Source organism: Hypanus sabinus, chromosome 2 (genome assembly GCF_030144855.1).
Source record: "Hypanus sabinus isolate sHypSab1 chromosome 2, sHypSab1.hap1, whole genome shotgun sequence".
In the NCBI taxonomy this organism is placed as follows: domain Eukaryota; kingdom Metazoa; phylum Chordata; class Chondrichthyes; order Myliobatiformes; family Dasyatidae; genus Hypanus; species Hypanus sabinus.
In genome coordinates, this window is record NC_082707.1 from 183,848,298 (window position 1) to 183,867,833 (window position 19,536).

The window sequence follows — 19,536 nt, forward strand, 5'->3', positions numbered from 1 at the left end:
TTGGTAAATCATTACCAAAGTATTTACTATATCTTCTACCATTTCTTTCAGTTCCTTGAGATGTATTCCATCAGGACTAGGGGACTTGTCTATTTTCAGGCCTACAAGTTTGCTTAGCACTACCTCTTTAGCTATTGTATTGAGGTCCTAACCTCCAATCACATCCATAACATCTCTCTTTGGCATGTTAGATGGATTTTCCAACATGAAGACCAACACGAAATAGTCATTCGAAGCCTCAGCCACTTCCTCATTACGCAATATCAATTTCCCCCTTCTTGTCCTCTAAGGTACCTACATTCACTTTAGCCACCCTTTTCTACTTTATATAATTTCAAAAAACTTTTACTATCCACTTTTATATTTTGTGCTAGTTTATTTTCATAATCTAGCTTCCCTTTCTTTGTTGCTTTTTAATGTTTCCCACTATTGGTGACTTTCTATGCACTGGCTTTTAGTTTGATGCCTTCCTTTATTTCCTTAGTTATCCAAGGCCTTGCTGTCCTTGCTTTTAACTGGAATATACTTTTGTTGAGCACTGTGAAAAATCTCTTTGAAAATCTTCCACTGTTCCTTAACTGTCCCACCATGTAGCCTGTGTTCCCAGTCTACACTAGTAGACTCATCCGATTGTAGTCTCCATTGTTTAGGCATAATACACTGGTTTTGAACTACTGCACCCTCCACTTGTATGAGAAGTTCATTCATACTGTGATCACTCTTTCCAAGTGGAACCCTAACTACAAGATCACTATCTTAACCAATTTCATTACACAAGACCAGATCTAAGATAGCATGTTCCCGTGTAGGTTCAGTAATATGCTGTTCAAGAAAGCCATCACAGATGTGTTCTGTGAAGTCCTCCTGAAGATTGCCTCGATCAACTTGATTCACCCAATCTATGTGCAAATTAAAATCCCCCATGATAACTGCTGTTCCATTCTTGTATGCTTCAGATATTTCTGTTTTTTGCCTGTGCTACTGTAATGTTAATATTTGGTGGCTGCTAGACAACTCCCACCAGTGATTTCTTCTCCCCACCCCCCCTTACTATTCCTAATCTCTACCCAGATGGATTTAACATTCTGCTCGTTGGATCTTGTATTGTTTCTCACTATCACCCTGATCTCATCTTTACCTTCCTGTCTGTCCTTCTGTATTACCTGATACCTTTGGATATTTAATTCCTAATCTTCTCCATCCTGCAACAAATCTCTGTAATGGTTATTGAATCATACTACTTTACACTGATTTGAGCCACAAGTTCACTGACCTTGTTTCGAATACTTTTAAGATCTTGTAATCTTTTACTCTTTCCACTTTTCCCTCATCTTTTGTTTTTTCTTCATCTTTATCCAGTTTTCTTTACCTTTCTCCATACTTCTCCAATCTGTTGAGCCATCCCCCACTATGTCTCTGTTTTATCAGCCTCTACCACCACCAACCCCATCACATCAGTACATTGCAGGCACCCATTACTGCCTGTGATTTAAAAAAAATATTACTTTTTAAATTTTTACTTAGAGATACACTGCGGCAGTAAGCCTGTACCAGCCAATTACACTCGTGACCGATTAATCTAACCTGTATTTCATTGACAGAGTTGAACCTTGGTGCTGGTGCTGTGATAGCTTTATGCTAATCACTACATTACTGTGTTGCCCGCACTGTACTTTAATGTTTGAAATTCAGTTAGAGATTGAAGAATTAGCAAGAAAGGGTTAAATGTAAGATTAACGTGAAGGTGGTACATCTATAATGTCTCTCTGACATCTTTCCTAAACTTTCCTCCATCTACCTTAAATGGTGCCTCTGGTGTTGACCCAGGTTTACCTGGGGGTAAAAGGTGCTGGCTGTCCACTCTATGCCTGTCATCATCTAATACATCTCTCTCATCCCTTTTTCATTCCTTTCTCAAAGGATATGTTGTCGAACTGAGATAGTACCCTGGTAAACCTTTGCTGTATCTTCCCTAAAGCTTCACCAACCTTCCTACAATAAGAACTGAACACAATATTCTTTAAATGAACAGAATCTCTAATACACTGCCAAGTACTGAGATAGAAGAAATTTCTTTATGCAAAGGGAATTGAATCTTTGGAATTCACCAAAGGCTCCAGATAGGCTTTGTTGTAGAGTTAATTTAAAATGGAGATCAATAGATCCAAATATTATGTTGGCTCCTCATTGCAAGGAATACAAGGGCATTTGTGCAGAAAAAAATGTGCTGAGATAAAAGATCAACCTTGGTTTTGGTGATTGGTAAAGCAACTAAAAGGGCTGGATGTCATACTCCTGTTTCCTATGAGAGTTCATACAAATGAGAGTGTCCAGAACTATGAACACAGTTGTAGGAAATGGAGCCGATAATTGAGAAATTAATCCAGTTCTCCATGCTTTAGAATTTTGTATGCCTGGGGCATTGTATTAAAGAGCAATATTGTGGTTAAACTATTGGTCAGACAACCCACAAGTCCAGGCCAACAATCTGGAGACATTAATTTGTTGAGTCACTGACTAAAATCAGTAACGGTGTTGTTTACCTTCAGGATAATCTTTAAAGAAAATTCACCTGGCTCACTTAAATCTTTGAGGAAACTAACTGAACCATGTGCACATATACTGTGGTAAGAATATGAATTGATTAGTAAATAGAATATACATAGGCAGGAAATATACATGAGATCCTGAAGAGAAAATATAAGGAGTTGGGTAAAAAGCAGAACCTCAAAGTAGTAATCTCTCAATTGCTGCCCATGCCACACACAATTGAGGGTAAGAATAGGATTATTTGGCAGATTAATGATTAGCTAAGAATTGGTGCAGGGAGCAGGGTTTCAGATTTCTGAATCTTTGGGAAAGGTATAACCTGTATTAAATAAATAAATAAATGTGTAGAGCCCACCTGATCTCGAGGGGGCCAATAGTCTTTGAGTCAGGCTTGCTAGAGCTGTTGGGGAGGGTTTAAACCAGGGGTTCCTAACCTGGGCTCCACGACCCTTTGCTTAATGGCATTGATCTGTGGCATAACAAAGGTTGGGAACCCCAGGTTTAAACTAATTTGGCAGAGGACGGGAACCAGAGTGGTAGGGCTAAGGATGGTATATTTGGTATACAAGTAGATATAGTGTGCAGTGAGACTGAGGAAGGGCAGGCAGATCAGAGGCTAAAATTGCATGGGTTGAAGTGTAACATGGGAGCAAAATAACAAAGGGTGATGAATACAGGACTGAAGATGTATTTGAGTGCACACACAATGCAGAATAAGGTAGATGATCTTGTAGCACAGTTAGAATTGCAGACATAATGCCATGGGCATTACAGACTTGCAGCTAAAGTAAGATCATAGTTGGGATCTTAACATCCAAGGATACACTGAATCCATAGGATAGGTAAGTAGGCAGAATGGGTTGGAGTGGCTCTGTTGGTGAAAAATGAAAACAAATCATTTGAAAGAGGTGACATCAGAAGATGTAGAATCCTAGTGGGTAGAGTTAGGAAACAGTAAAGATTTAAAAAAAAATACCCTGATAGGAGTTATATACAGAACTCTGGACAGTAGCCAGGATGTGGGATATAAGTTACAATAGGAGATAAAAAGGCATTTAAAAAAAAACACGGCAATGTTACAATATCCACATGGGATTTCAATATTCAGAGAATTGGGTTGGTACTGGATCCTGTTATGAACTCCGTAACTGGGTCACTTACCAGCAGAGGTCCATTGAAGTCTGATGGTACTATTTTTAACAGTATTTATTAGTAAAAATACACAAAAATAATATCAATGCAAACATACAGATAATATACGTCATCAATACTGAATCTAAAAGTGCGGGTATAATAATAATCACTAAGAAATAAGTCCTATCTTTGTCTAGAGGATAATGTATTGTCCGATGGAAATATAAAAGTCACTCAGTTCATTCAGGCTGCAGCTTTTTGGTTGGAGAGAGAGACAGATTTTTGAAACTTGCCGGCTTTTCCTTTCATCCAATCTTGATCCATATTTGTCCTTTAGCGAGGCCGTTCCGTGGAAGACTTGTCATCTGGGCAAGGATACACACACACGCACACACGCCCCCCCCACCGGTCTCACATGTTTCTCCTGGTGCATCTGAAGGGGTTCTTCCCCAGACCCTCTTTTACCCTTACTCACGGGGTCTCAGATGTCATTCAGGTTGGGATGATGCAATTCCTCAACCAGCCCACTCTGGTCATTCCCTGAGGGCTTCAATGAATAGTACAGTACTCAATACACAATTCCATCTCCAAGAGACAATGGCCGTTATCCGTGGCTTTGTATCACTGAGGCCAGGACCCACATTCCAAACCCTTGTGGATCCTGCGTGTCTCTCTCTCATTTCCTCAGCCCCAGACCCGAATTAATAGCGATCTTGCGATTCTCACAAAGGAGGGGGCTACTTTGTACCCTTCCGCCCCTCAGAGTTGTGGCACATTCGTAACACCCCCTTCCTTCAAAGCATTTTTACCATTGGTAAAAATGAAGTAATACAGAGTCTTACAGGATTTTAGAATCTAACACAATACAAAAGTTTTTTTTTCAGTACAGAGTAATAGTTATACATTCAATTCGGCATCTAAACAGTTAATGATTACATTGTCACTTCCTTTAATATCTTAACATTTTGTACCTTAATAAAGTCTTGCAGCATCAGACTCCAATTTAATAACTACCTGTTTTTATTTCTTTCCTTCAACAAACAAAAACTAAAGAGTTGTGATCTTAGCTTACGTGTATATTACAAAAGTTCATGCAAATACTAATCTTTATTGTTACTTCCAAACTTAACAGTCAATCTTCCATGGGGGTTGTCTTTGTTATTCACATGCTTTGTCGAAATCCCCTTCAAACCGGATCCTGCTATTTAAAATGGCAGCCCGTCAACCCTCGTCCCTTTTCCAGTTAACTCCCATGTGGTGAGCTTGTGCACCATGGCAAAATAGGCTTTCGCCCGCTCCTTTCATAGGAGTTATTTTATCAACAATGTGTTCCAAACTTAGACCATTTTCCGAATTTCCACACAATTCTTTAAGTTTAAGCAAGTTGCTAGTTTTCTCTTCAGGACCCTTCATGCTATTAGTTTTTAGTTTAAACTCTTTGTTCAAATAGCATTTTGAATTCTGCTTTTTACACACCACACTCTTGAAAAACAATAGCGTGTGGGGCACCTTTACATTCCAACTCAACCTGTAATTGATTTGCAGGCACCGCGTTACCAAGCCAATGTCTCTGTAGCCTGGTTGCTGCTTCTGACATCGATCCAGACTTAAAATTTTCTTCATTCAATTTAGGAACTACACTTTTCCCTTTTCCTTCAATAATAATATTCACCTTACCACCTTTTATCTCCTCACTAACTTTTAACACACCTTCGAGCACAAACAACTGGGAATTCTCACTTCCCACTATTACCAAGGTTAACCCTTTCTCACTGAACCAAGTCCATCTGACCCACAAGGATTGCATTCCTTTTCAACTGAATGAAATACTTCGGACTTTTTCTGAGCTCCATTAGTAGGTTCAGTACCATGTGCATCCACATCTTGAACACACTCAAACGGGACATTTGCCTCTTCCAAGCTTTCGGTACCCGTACCCTTTTCAAATTCTAAATTCCCCTGATCCTCCCAGCTACTCTCTGGGCAACTCCCTTCTGGAGTAAACTCAACCCCGCGGGCTGAAACAACCTCATCTGCCAACCCAGCAGACTTCTTCAAGGCAAGGGCACCCTTTTCATCTAGGGCTGCCCTCATTTCATTATCGGGAACACCTTTAGAATTTTCAACTTTTTCAAACAGTTCTGCCAAACCAGACAGATCATCCATGTCGAACCCTGGACCTTTTAACAGCTTTATCTGTTTCTCATCTTTACTTTGTGCCCCTATAAATTTTCTCCTCGCTAAGGGCAGGACTACCTCCTCTCCCTTACTCTCACTTTCCTATTCTCCATTTTTCCACCCTCTAAACCCTCGTGGTACAGGGTTGGTAAAAACATCTCGGCCAAATCGATACTGGCCGGATTTAAACAGCTCTCTGTCTCACCTGCCTTTCTCGACATGCTGCGAGTGATCGCGCATGCAGGATAGATCTTGGAATCTAGGGGCGGGACCTCAACACTCACAAGCTGGCTCGTCAGCTTCATTGCTGACCAAATCTTACCACCAGCTAAATTGTTACCAAGAAGGACGTCCGCATCAGTTCTCGGGAATTCTGATCGCACCCCTATTTCAACTGGGCCAGATACCAGCTCACAATTTATAATGATCTTATGCAAGGGCACCGTTTCTGTCCCTTTTCCTATTCCTTTCAAAGCTACCATTCCCGTCTTGTGACCAAAATCCAGTACCTTACTGCTAATCAATGACAGTTCAGCTCCCGTGTCTCTCCAGATCCGCACTGGAACTGGTGTGTCTCCCCCTCTCACAGACACGGTTCCTTTTGACATACATGTCTCAGACCCTTCTCGTACTCTGTCTACCTGGGGCTCTCTCGTCGATTTACTGATTACCACAGCACATCCTATAGGGACTGCTGCTTTCCTTTTTCCTGTCTCCTTGCTCGGAGCAAGGCACCTAGATGCAATATGTCCCCCCTTTCCACAATTAAAACAGGTCAAGCCAGGAACTCTCCTGCTGTCTTGCCTCTCCTCCTCAATCTTACCACTAGCTCCCGGTGGAACCTCTGCCTCAGCCGGCGGGCTTTCTCTATCATTCCCACGGTCTCTCTGGTAACTTTTATTCGAGGAAAACTTTGTCTTGTGGTTTAGGGCATATTCATCTGCGAACCTAGCAAATTCGGAGATGGACTTATTTGGCTTCTCAATCAAATACATCCGGATATCATCTGAAACAACCTTTAAATTCCTCAATCAGAATTAACTCCCTGAGACGCCAAAAATCTTCTTCCACTATTTCTGCTGCACATCAACGATCCAAGAGCACACCCTTTTCATAGGCAAACTCGGTTATACATCTGATTCCACCCTTTTTTTTAAATTTCTGAACTTTTGTCTATACACTTCAGGTACCAATCCGTATGTCTGAAGAATGGCCTCCTTTACTTTTTCATAATTCTCAGACACTTCCTCTTCCATAGACAATGCCGCATATGCCCGTTGTGCCTTCCCTTTTAACACACTTTGTAACAATGCCACCCACTGCTCTTTGGGCCACTTCTGATTTACTGCCACCTTTTCAAAATGCAAGAAATAACTATCAACATCCGTTTCCTCGAACGGAGGTACTAACCTCAACTCCCGACTAACATTAAACCACTCCTCTCGGTCTGACCCTCGAACTCTTCGCTCTTGCCTTAACTTCTCCATATCCAAGTCATGTTGCCTCTGTTTCCCTTTCTCCTCATACTCTCTCTCCTTCTTGGCTCTCTCCTTTTCTTTCTTGGCTGCTTCCAGCTGGTTTAACTGAATTTCATGCTCTCTTTGTTTCTCGGCTCTTTCCTGCTCCCTCTTCACCTCTAACTCCTTTAGCTGGAGCGCATGCTCCCATTGCTTTTTGGCTCTTTGCTGCTCTTTTTCCTTTTCGGCTCTTTCCTTTTCTGTCTTGGCCCTCTCCCTCTCTTTTTCAGCTGCTTCCAGCTGTTTTAACTTAATTTCATGTTCCAACCTTAATTTCTCCAACTCTAACTGAGCCGTCCCACTAGCTGGTACCTTTTCAGGGATATTTTCCAATACCTCAGCAGAAAACACATTCTTCACAATATAATACTGAGTTATGGCCCTCTGCACTTCCTGCTTTTTTATTGATAACCTCACCTCTGCGAAGTTTAGTCCTTTTGCAATATTTATCAATTCCGACTTTGTGGCTGCCTCTAGCGCCTCCAGAGTCGGGTTTTCTATAAGCTCATCCACGTCCATCTTTGCTGGTTTCCCGTCTGGCTACCTGCGCAACCAGATCCAAGTTTGGACTTACAAGCCCGATTCACTGGCCCTCCAATTTGGTATCAAATCTCGAGACGAGATCCCCAACTTTGTTACGAACCTCGTAACTGGGTCACTTACCAGCAAAGATAGAGAGGTCCGTTGAAGTCTGATGGTATTATTTTTAACAGTATTTATTAGTAAAAATACACAAAAATAATATCAATGCAAACATACAGATAATATATGTCGTCAATACTAAATCTAAAAGTGCGGGTATAATAATAATCACTAAGAAATAAGCTCTATCGTTGTCTAGAGGATAATGTATTGTCTGATGGAAATATAAAAGTCACTCAGTTCATTCAGGCTGCAGCTTTTTGGTTGGAGAGAGAGACAGGTTTTTGAAACTTGCCGGCTTTTCCTTTCATCCGATCTTGATTCGTATTCGTCCTTTAGTGAGGCCGTTGTGTGGAAGACTTGTCATCTGGGCAAGGATGGGCACACACACAAGTCCCCACCTGTCTCATATGTTTCTCCTGGTGCATCTGAAAGGGGTTGTTCCCCAGACCCTCTTTTACCCTTACTCACAGGGTCTCAGATGTCAATCAGGTTGGGATGATGCAATTCCTCAACCAGCCCACTCTGGTCATTCCCTGAGGGCTTCAATGAATAGTACAGTACTCAATACACAATTCCATCTCCAAGAGACAATGGCTGTTATCCGTGGCTTTGTATCGCTGAGACCAGGACCCACATTCCAAACCCTTGTGGATCCTGCGTGTCTCTCTCTCTCATTTCCTGGGTCCCAGACCCGAATTAATAGTGATCTTGCAATTCTCACAAAGGAGGGGGCTACTTTGTACCCTTCCGCCCCTCAGAGTTGTGGTACATTCCTAACAATTCCAACAGGGCCAATTTGTAGAATGTCTATGAAATGGCTTTTTAGAGCAGACTTGCACTACTAGGTTCAGGAAGAGTTATTACCCCTCATCCACCAGGCCCTTGAACCAATGGGGATAACTTCATCCAACTTCACTTTCCCCATCATTGAACTGTTCTCACAACCTATGGACTCAGTTTCAAGGATTCTTCATCTCATGTTCTCGATATTTATTGCCTATTTATTTTTTCTTCTGTATATGCACAGTGATATTTATCCATCGTGTTGGTGCAGTCTTTCATTGATTCTATTGTGTTTTTTAAATTTGCTGAGTATGCCTGCAAGAAAATGAATTTCAGTGTTGTATATAGTGACATATATGTACTTTGATAATTTACATTAATTTTTTTTGGTTGAGCCTGCTAGGAAAGAAGCAATTCTGGATTGGGTGTTGTGTAATGAACCCGACTTGATTAGGGAGCTTAAGGGAAAGGAATCATTGGGAGATAGTGATCATAAACTGTAGGGTGAATTCTATCATATTGAGAGGGAGAAACTAAAGTCAGATGTATCAGTGTTACAGTGGAGTAAAGGTAATTAGAGGCATGAAAGGGGAGCTGGCCAAAGTTGATTAGAAAACATAGAAAACCTGCAGCACAATACGGGCCCTTCAGCCCACAATGCTGTGCTGAACATTTACTTACATTAGAAATTACCTGGGGTTACCCATAGCCCTCTTTTTCTAAGCTCCATGTACCTATTGGAGGAGACACTATTAGGGATGATGGCAGAACATCAGTAGCTGGATTTTCTGGGAGCAAATTAGAAGGTACGTGATAGATGCACCTTGAAGAAGCATTCAAAAGGGAGGATGAGGCACCTGTGGTTGACTAGCAAATTTAAAGACCGCTTAAAAGAAAAAGAGAAGGATTTAAGTATAACAAAAATTTGTGAGAAGTTAAAGGATTGAGAAGCTGTTAAAAACCAACAGAGGCACCCAAAAGAGAAATGAGGAGACAAAAGATGAATAAAACCTAGCCAATATTATCAAAGAGGATACCAATTTTTTTTCCCAGATATGTATATAAAAAAAAAATAAGAGTTGAGAGTGGATGAGTGGATATGTGACCATTGGAAAATGATGTTTGAAGTAGTAATGGCAGACAAACGGAATAAGTATTTCCATCAGTTTTCACTCTGGAAGCCACCAGCAGTATGCTAGAAATTCAAGAGTCGGGGGCAGAAGTGAGTGTTGTTGCTATTACTTAGAAAGTTCTTGGGAAGTTGCAATCTGAAAATGGATAAGCCATCTGTACCAGATGGACTATGCCCCAGGGTTCTGAAAGAGGTCGCTGAAGAGATTGTGGAGGCATTAGTTGCAATTTTTCAAGAATCACTAGATCTCTGGAATGTCTCCAGAGGACTGGAAAATTGCACATGTCACTACTCTTTAAGAAGGGAGGAATATAGAAGAAGGGAAATTTTGGGCTAGTTAGCCTGACCTCAGTGATTAAGAAGATGTTGGAGTTGAATATTAAGCATGTGGTTTTGAGGCACATGATAAAGTAGGCCAAAGTTAGCATGGTTTCCTTGAAAGGAAAATCTTGCCTGACAAATTTGCTGGAATTTTTTGCAGAAATGACAGGCAGTATAGACAAGAGTTAATGGATGTTTACTTGGATTTTCAAAAGGCCTTTGACAGCGTGCCGCACAGGCTCTTAAACAAAATGAGAGCCCATGGTAAAGATTGAGAATAAGAACATAGAATAATACAGCACATTACAGGCCATTCGGCCCACAATGTTGGGCCGACCCTCAAACCCTGCCTCCCATATACCCCCCCCACCTTAAATTCCTCCATATATCTGTCTAATAGTCTCTTAAATTTCACTAGTTTATCTGCCTTCACCACTGACTCAGGCAGTGCATTCCATGCACCAACCACTCTTTGAGTGAAGAACCTTCCTCTAATATCCCCCTTGAACTTCCCTCCCCTTGCCTTAAAGCTATGTCCTCTTATACTGAGCAGTGGTGCCCTGGAGAAGAGGCGCTGGCTGTCCACTCTGTCTATTCCTCTTAATATCTTGTACACCTCTATCATGTCTCCTCTCATCCTCCTTCTCTCCATAGAGTAAAGCCCTAGCTCCTTTAATCTCTGATCATAATCCATACTCTAAACCAGGCAGCATCCTGGTAAATCTCCTCTGTACCATTTCCAATGCTTCCACATCCTTCCTATAGTGAGGCGACCAGAACTGGACACAGTACTTCAAGTGTGGCCTAACTAGAGTTTTATGGAGCTGCATCATTACATCGAGTCTCTTAAACCCTATCCCTCGACTTTCTTAACTACGCTATCTACCTGTGAGGCAACTTTCAGGGATCTGTGGACATGTACCCCCAGATCCCTCTGCTCTTCCACACTACCAAGTATCCTGCCATTTACTTTGCCTTGGAGTTTGTCCTTCCAAAGTGTACCATCTCACACTTCTCCGGGTTAAACTCCATCTGCCACTTCTCAGCCCACTTCTGCATCCTATCAATGTCTCTCTGCAATCTTCGACAATCCTCTACACTATCTACAACACCACCAATCTTTGTGTCGTCTGCAAACTTGCCAACCCACCCTTCTACCCCGTCATCCAGGTCGGTAATAAAAAATCACAAAAAGTAGAGGTCCCAGAACAGATCCTTGTGGGACACCACTAGTCACAACCCTCCAATCTGAATGTACTCCCTCCACCACGACCTGCCTTCTGCAGGCAAGCCAATTTTGAATCCACCTGGCCAAACTTCCCTGGATCCCATGCCTTCTGACTTTCTGAATAAGCCTACCATGTGGAACCTTGTCAAATGCCTTACTAAAATCCATGTAGTTCACATCCACTGCACTACCCTCACCTATATGCCTGGTCACCTCCTCAAAGAACTCTATCAGGCTTGTTAGGCACGATCTGCCCTTCACAAAGCCATGCTGACTGTCCCTGATCAGACCATGAATCTCTAAATGCCCATAGATCCTATCTTTAAGAATCTTTTCCAACAGCTTTCCCACCACAGATGTGAGGCTCACTGGTCTATGATTACCTGGACTATCCCTACTACCTTTTTTGAACAAGGGGACAACATTTGCCTCCCTCCAATCCTTCGGTACCATTCCCGTGGACAACGAGGACATAAAGATCCTAGCCAGAGGTTCAGCAATCTCTTCCCAAGCCTTGTGGAATATTCTGTCAGGCCCCGGGGTCTTATCTGTCTTAATGTATTTTAACAAATTCAACACCTCCTCTCCCTTAATATCAACATGCTCCAGAACATCAACCTCACTCATATTGTCCTCACCATCATCAAGTTCCCTCTCAGTGGTGAATACCAAAGAGAAGTATTCATTGAGGGCCTTGCTCACTTCCACAGGCTCCAGGCACATCTTCCCACTTTTATCTCTAATCGGTCCTATTTTCACTCCTGTCATCCTTTTGTTCTTCACATAATTGAAGAATGCCTTGGGGTTTTCCTTTACCCTACTCGCCAAGGCCTTCTCATGACCCCTTCGTGCTCTTCTCAGCCCCTTCTTAAGCTCCTTTCTTGCTACCCTATATTCCTCAATAGACCCATCTGATCCTTGCTTTCTAAACCTCATATATGCTGCCTTCTTCCACCTGACTAGATTTTCCACTTCACTTGTCACCCATGGTTCCTTCACCCTACCATTCTTTATCTTCCTCACCAGGACAAATTTATCCCTAACATCTTGCAAGAGATCCTTAAACATCGACCACATGTCCATAGTACATTTCCCTGCAAAAACATCATCCCAATTCACAGCCGCAAGTTCTAGCCTTATAGCCTCATAATTTGCCCTTCCCCAATTAAAATTTTCCTGTCCTCTCTGATTCTATACTTTTCCATGATAATGCTAAAGGTCAGGGAGCGGTGATCACTGTCCCTCAGATGCTCACCCATTGACAGATCTGTGACCTGACCCGGTTTGTTACCTAATACTAGATCTAGTATGGCATTCCCCCTAGTCGGCCTGTCAACGTACTGTGACAGGAATCCATTCTGGACACACTTAACAAACTCTGCCCCATCTAAACCCTTGGAACTAATCAAATGCCGATCAATATTGGAGAAGTTAAAGTCACCCATGATAACAACCCTGTTGTTTTGGCACCTTTCCAAAATCTGCCTCCCAATCTGTTCCTCGGTATCTCTGCTGCTACCAGGGGGCCTATAGAATACCCCCAGTAGAATAACTGTTCCCTTCCTGTTCCTGACTTCCACTTCCTGACTCAAAAGAGGATCCTGCTACATTACCCACCCTTTCTGCAGCTGTAATAGTATCCCTGACCAGTACCACCCCTCCTCCCCTTCCCCCCCCCCTCTATTCCTTTTAAAGCAATGAAATCTAGGAATATTGAGAATCCATTCCTGCCCTGGTGCCAGCCAAGTCTCTGTAATGGCCACTACATGATAGTTCCATGTATGTATCCAAGCTCTCAGTTCACCACCTTTGTTCCTGATGCTTCTTGCATTGAAGTACACACACTTCAGCCCTTCTACCTTACTACCTTTATACCCTTTATTCTGCTGGTCTTTCCTCAAAGCCTCTCTATATGTTAGATCTGGCTTTACTCCATGCACTTCTTTCACTGCTGTATCTCTCCCATCCCCCTAGCAAATTAGTTTAAACCCTCCTGAACCATGCTAGCAAACCTACCAGCAAGGATATTGCTCCCCCTCGAGTTCAGGTGCAACCCATCCAATCTGTACAGGTCCCACCTTCCCCAGAAGAGATCCCAATGGTCCAAAAATCTAAAACCTTGCCCCCTGCACCAACTCATCAGCCACGCTTTCAACTGCCATCTCCTCCAATTCTTACCGTCACTATCACGTAGTACTGGCAGCAATCCTGAGAACGCACACTTGAGGTTCTGTTCTTCAGCCTTCTGCCTAGTTCCCGAAACTCTCACTTCAGGACCTCGTCCCTCTTCCTGCCTATGTCGTTGGTCCCAACATGAATAAAGGGGGTCTTTCCTGGTTGGCTGCTAGTTTTCCATAGTAGTCTGTTTAATGAGTGCTCTTTTTTCCATGTTGTATGTCTGTGATTTGGATGATGGATTTGATGATTTTGTAGCCAGGTTTGCGGACAATACGAGAATAGGTGGAAGGACAGGTAGTGTTGAGGAAGCAGGGAGTCTCCAGGACTTAGACAGATTGGGAGAACGGACAAAGAAATGGCAGATGAAATACGGTGTAGGGAAGCATATGGTCACGCACTTTGCTAGGAGGAATAAAGACAGTCTTCTATAAATGGGGAGAAAAATTGGAAATCAGAGTTGCAAAGGGAGTCCTTGTGCAGGATTCCCCACAAGTTTGACTTGCAGGTTGACTCAGTGGTAAGGAATGCAAGCGCAATGTTAGGATTAATTTTGAGGACTAGAGTATAAAAGCAAATATTGGTCAGACTGTACTTGGAAGATTGTGAGCAGATTGGGAGCATCTGAGATGAGATGTGCTGGCATTGAAGAGAGTCACATGGGGGTTCATGAGTGATTTGAGGAATGAAAGGATTAACATATGAGGAGCATTTGATTCCGGCCAGGGACTTGCTGGAGTTTAGCCTGCTTATTCACCTTGGAGAATGTTGGGGTGGCGAGGGTGGGGGGGAGGATTGCATGGAAATCTCATTGAAACTGTATGCAAAGGCCTAGATAGAGTGGACGTAGAGATGATGTTTCCTGTGCTGGGAAAGTCTAAAACCAGAGGGCACTGCCTCAGGTTATAAGGATGTCCCTTTAGAACAGAGTTGAAGAGGAAATTCTTTAGCCAGAGAGTGGTGCATATATGGAATTCATCATCACACATAGCTGTGGTGGCTAAGTCATTGGATATATTTAAAATAGATGTTGATAGGTTTTTGATTTGTAAGGACATCGAAGTTTCCAGGGAGAAGGCAATAGAATGGGGTTGCGAGGGAGAATAAATCAGCCATGATGAAATGTCAGAGTAGATGTGATGGGCTGAATGGCCTACTTCTGCTTCTTTGTCAGACAGTCTTATAGTATTATGGTTACCAAGGGAAATTGAAGACTATGCCTGAACCCTACCTAACAGCACCCAGCAGTTGTGGGGAGTTGGGGGAAACCCGCATCAGAAAGGCTGCAGAGGTTCATAATAACTGCTTGCTCCCATCTTCTGAAAAACAATTGAGGTTGGGCTTGCAGCAATGCTCACTTCCTACAAATGAATATTTAAAAACAATTTCCCACTGTAATCATTAGTAAACTACTGTATATTTAAAAACTCAGAATTTGTGTTCATCTCTGAACCTAAACCATTGCAAATTTGGGACAATACACAGATATTTTCTACTGTATGAGTCAATTCCCTGTTTATTTCCATGCAAATGTTAATGACTTGGTACCTGTCAGTTTTATCACCAAAATTACTAATCCCTGAGGCAACTTAATTTTCTCTCAGCAATACCACCACCCTCCTACTTCACATGTTCTTGCACCAGCTGACCACCTCCACATACTGTAACTGCTACACACAGTCCTTGCTAGTGCTTCAACCTGTGACTGAATTTCAAATGTTAAAAACTATATTCTGTCTCCTTTCTGGACCAAAGTTTTAAATGTTTTCAGTCTATTGTGATTCTGTCAGTTATTTCCTAGAGTTGTTGAAGAATTTTTTTAAAATCTCTATTTCAACAGTGTATATTTTTTCTATGCAATACACACAAAACGCCGGAGGATCTCAGCAGGCCAGGCAGCATCTATGGAAAAGAGTACAATCGATGTTTTAAGCTGAAACCCTTCATCAGAACTGGAGGAAAAATAGATGAGGAGTCAGAGTTAGAAGGTGGTTGGAGGGAAGGGAGAAACACAAGGTGATAGGTGAAATGAGGGTGAAGTAAAAAGCTGAGAAGTTGATTGGTGAAAAAGATACAGGCTGGAGAAGGGGGAATCGGACAGGAGAGGACAACAGGCCATGAAAGAAAAGGGGGAGGAGCACCTGAGGAAGGTGATGGGCAGGTAAGGAGAGAAGATGAGAGAGGGAAATGGGAATGGTGGGGTGGTAGGTGAAGACAATAGGAACCCTATCCCTGGTGGGAGGATGGGGAGATGACAGTCATGCATGAAATGAAGAGATGCAACTGAGTGGAGCATTAATGGAGTAGGGAAAAACCCTTTCTTTGATGGAAGAGGACGTCTCCTTTGTTCTGGAATGAAATACCTCATCCTGAGAGCAGATGCGGCGGAGATAGAGGAGTGGAGAGAAGGGGATGGTGTTTTTACAAGTAGCAGGGCGGGAAGAGATACAGTCCATGTAGCTGTGAGAGTCCATGGGTTTATAATAAATATCAGTGGATAGGTTGACTCCAGAGATAGAAATATTGAGATCAAGAAAGAGGAGGGAGGTGTCGGAAATGGACCAAATAAATTTGAGGGTAGAGTGGAAGTTGGAGGCAAAATTAATGAAGTCGACGAGCTCCGCATGAGTGCAGGAAGCAGCACCAATGCAGTCATCAATGTCGCATAGGAAAAGTTGGGGAGTGACAGTGGTGTAGGCTTGGAACATAGACTGTTCCACATAGCCTACAAAAAAGCAGGCACAGCTGGGATCCATGCAAGTACCCATGGCTGCACCTTTTGTTTGAAGGAAGTAGGGGGAGCCAAAGGAGAAATTGAGAGTGAGGACAAATTTCGCCAGAGGGATGAGAGTTATGGAGGGGAATTGGTTGGGTCTGATGTCCAGTAATAGACATTTGTTGTTGTTCTTTGTATCTTGGTCCCTAAAGCATTAAGCTTCCCATGCTGCATTACAGTGCTCTCCAACAATAACAATTCATGGTGAGATCCTGAGAAATATTGGCCACTTCCTATACCCTGGAAACCCCCTCTTACCAAAGAGGCAGACATCAGTGATAAAATTACCACTGCCTTTGATATACCAGTGCAGACATTGGTCAGTTAATGAAAAGGATAATTCAGGATCAGAGCGTCAGATCTGGCACAGAACTTTCAGTCTACCTGGGTTACGTTAGTTCTTGTACTCCTCCATGCTTTTTAAGATGTGGGTTATCTAGTGCAAGCATTTGAAAGCACTCAGAAATATACTTCCAATTATTATCTACTAACCCACTAACAGGGCAAGTGAACCATTGCCCTTAATCAGGCCAACCTCTCCAGAACTGAGGCTCTACTTACACACATCTACACGGAGCAGATCAGACTGTTCACATGTACGACACCAAATGCCAAAATAAATGCTCTGTTTCAACCTTGATTATGGGAAGAACTGATCGTGCTAATAAAAGTAAAGACTCAAAAATGTGCTCAATGGTATTAATGTGGAACTTCTGAACTTGCTCGTCATTCTTGCATAATTGTTTTATAACTGTGTCAATTTTGGACTTCCAACAGCAGAATGTGAATTTTTTTTGGCCACAATATATTTATTTGCATTTTAATACCACAAAATACAGCTTTTACCTTCCTGTACTTTCTTATATTATTCAAAAAATACATAAGTTGCTATATTAACACAACAAACAACACACACAAAAAAACCCACAAAAATGCTTCTATTCCAACAAGTGGTAATCTATATATAAAAAATGTGTAAAATTTAACAGGTATTTGTAATACAATTCAAAAATCATTAAATAAATATAAATTTTCTACAAATTTTGGAAGCTGCATTGTCTACAGTAGGTAATGCTCTTTTACTCTTCTGTTAAGTCCAAATCCTTGACATAGTTAATGAAGGGTCTCCATATATTCTCAAATATTTGCTGTTTAGACCTTAATATATAGGTTATCCTTTCCAGTGGGAGACTTGATAACATCTGCCTTATCCATTGAATAGTGCTTGCTCAATGAGTACTTTTCCATAATTGTGCAATACATTTTTTAAGCAAGGAGTAAGCTGAGATCTATAAATGCTTGTTTATTTTTACTGTAATTATGTTTTTCTAGGTGCAAACCCAACAAAGAGTTTAGGGTCCAGTGAAAGTGAATTTTACTGGGGAGTCTTTTTGCCAGGTTAGACCAGTGAAGGTAAAAGATCAATTGTTTACATTAGTCACATCATTTTAATTTGATAAAGGTTTTAATTAAATTTATATTCTTAGAGGCTTTGTCTCTGTAAGTCAAAGACATTGAATGGGTGTTTAACTGCATGTTTAACTGAAGTGGATGGTATAACTTGTGTTTTTTTTTCCCCCCCAGCTATTTGGACACTGAGTCTCCCATGAGATGTATATCCTGGTGCAGAGCCTCACCATTTAGTGCTGCAAAGTATGCTCATGCTTAAAAGGGTGGTCAGTGACAAAAGCGGATGTCTTTGCACTGGCACCAATTTTTGGCCTCAAAGTGATGGCACTTCATGGCACATACATTTTGTGGTTTAACACCCATCAAGTTGAGATGGTCTTGGATATTTTTATAGATTACCATTTATCTTTTTACATCTTAGCAATTTTTTGTTACAAGTGCTCTATAGAACTTCTGGCTTGTAGTTTTATCCAGTTTAATCTTTTCATGTATATATTCAGTCTTCCTTTTGTGGAGCAGTTTCCTCTTGAGTAACTATAAAATACTCTACAAATGGAAATCAAATTAAAAGAAAGGAACAGGCAGAAAATCTAAGGAGTCAGGCAGGAGAAAATATTTATGTTTAAAAATGAGCTTTTATGTTTCTTACCATATCTTATCTATGCTTTCCTTGGCTCACCAGCCTTCCCTTCTGCTCTCTCTTCTGTTGCTCCCCACCAATTCTTAAAACTTGTTTGATAAAATTTTCTTTCTTGTTATTAAAGACCATAGCATTAAATATGAAATCTGTTCTCTTCGTGGATGTTCTCTGACTTGCTGAATACTTGCAGCATTTTCTGCTTTTCAGTCTTGTACATTAATGCGTGGTGATAGAGCATGCTTTGGTATTGTTTATATATAAAATGATACAAATATAGATCCTTTGTCCATCTAATAGTTAAATAATTAAGTCTTTTGCTGTATTTATGATGTGCGTTTGTACTATATTAATCGTTTGGAAAATGAATTATACCTTTGATACCAGTTTCTAATCCAGTTCCTACTGGGCTTCTTTTACATATTTTAGATTGAGTTTGAATTTGAACTGTCTTTCCCACATTAGAGGTTAACTTTTCTGTTCTCTTGGTGTTGTGCTTGCTTTGCAATTGTGACAGTTAATTTCTCTTGTCTGTTCTATATTTTTGTTTATAAATCTTACCAAGTTTCAACTTGGTTGTAAACTTGTCTCCTTCAAAAAAAAAACCTTTGTTAAAATTCCTGTTTCTGGTAATTTACCATTCAATTGCAAGGTAGATCAATGGTTTTATTTAATTCTTATAACCCAATGTTGAATATTGTTATTTAAAATAAATCATAATCTTCTAAACATGAAGTTCAAAAGCAAAGCAATTTTAATGATGTGGTCATTTGAATTTGTAGAATGAGGTTTGCTTGTCAGCTGCATTCCTTTGTTTAGTTGAACCATGAAATTGGTATAGCTGAAATAAAATTATAATAGAACTGTAAACTTGTGGCTTGTAATAAATTGGAAATGTTTTTTGTGCAAGTTGAAATTCACAATTTTATATACAGCACTCAGTGTCTAAAAATGAGAGCTGAATGGCTTTGGTGTTAAAAGGGAGTCTTTATAGAATATTATATGAAGTGCAATACTGGTGGCTCTGTTTATCTTTGCACAATCTCCAAC

The 19,536-nt window shown here is 41.2% G+C and overlaps 1 protein-coding gene across 7 annotated transcripts in view; it reads left to right on the forward strand.

The window, feature by feature from the left end:
- The window catches only part of rps6ka5 (ribosomal protein S6 kinase, polypeptide 5), a 330,130-nt gene that overhangs the window by 20,613 nt on the left and 289,981 nt on the right, over positions 1-19,536 (forward strand). The gene's annotated exons all lie outside the window — the stretch shown is intronic.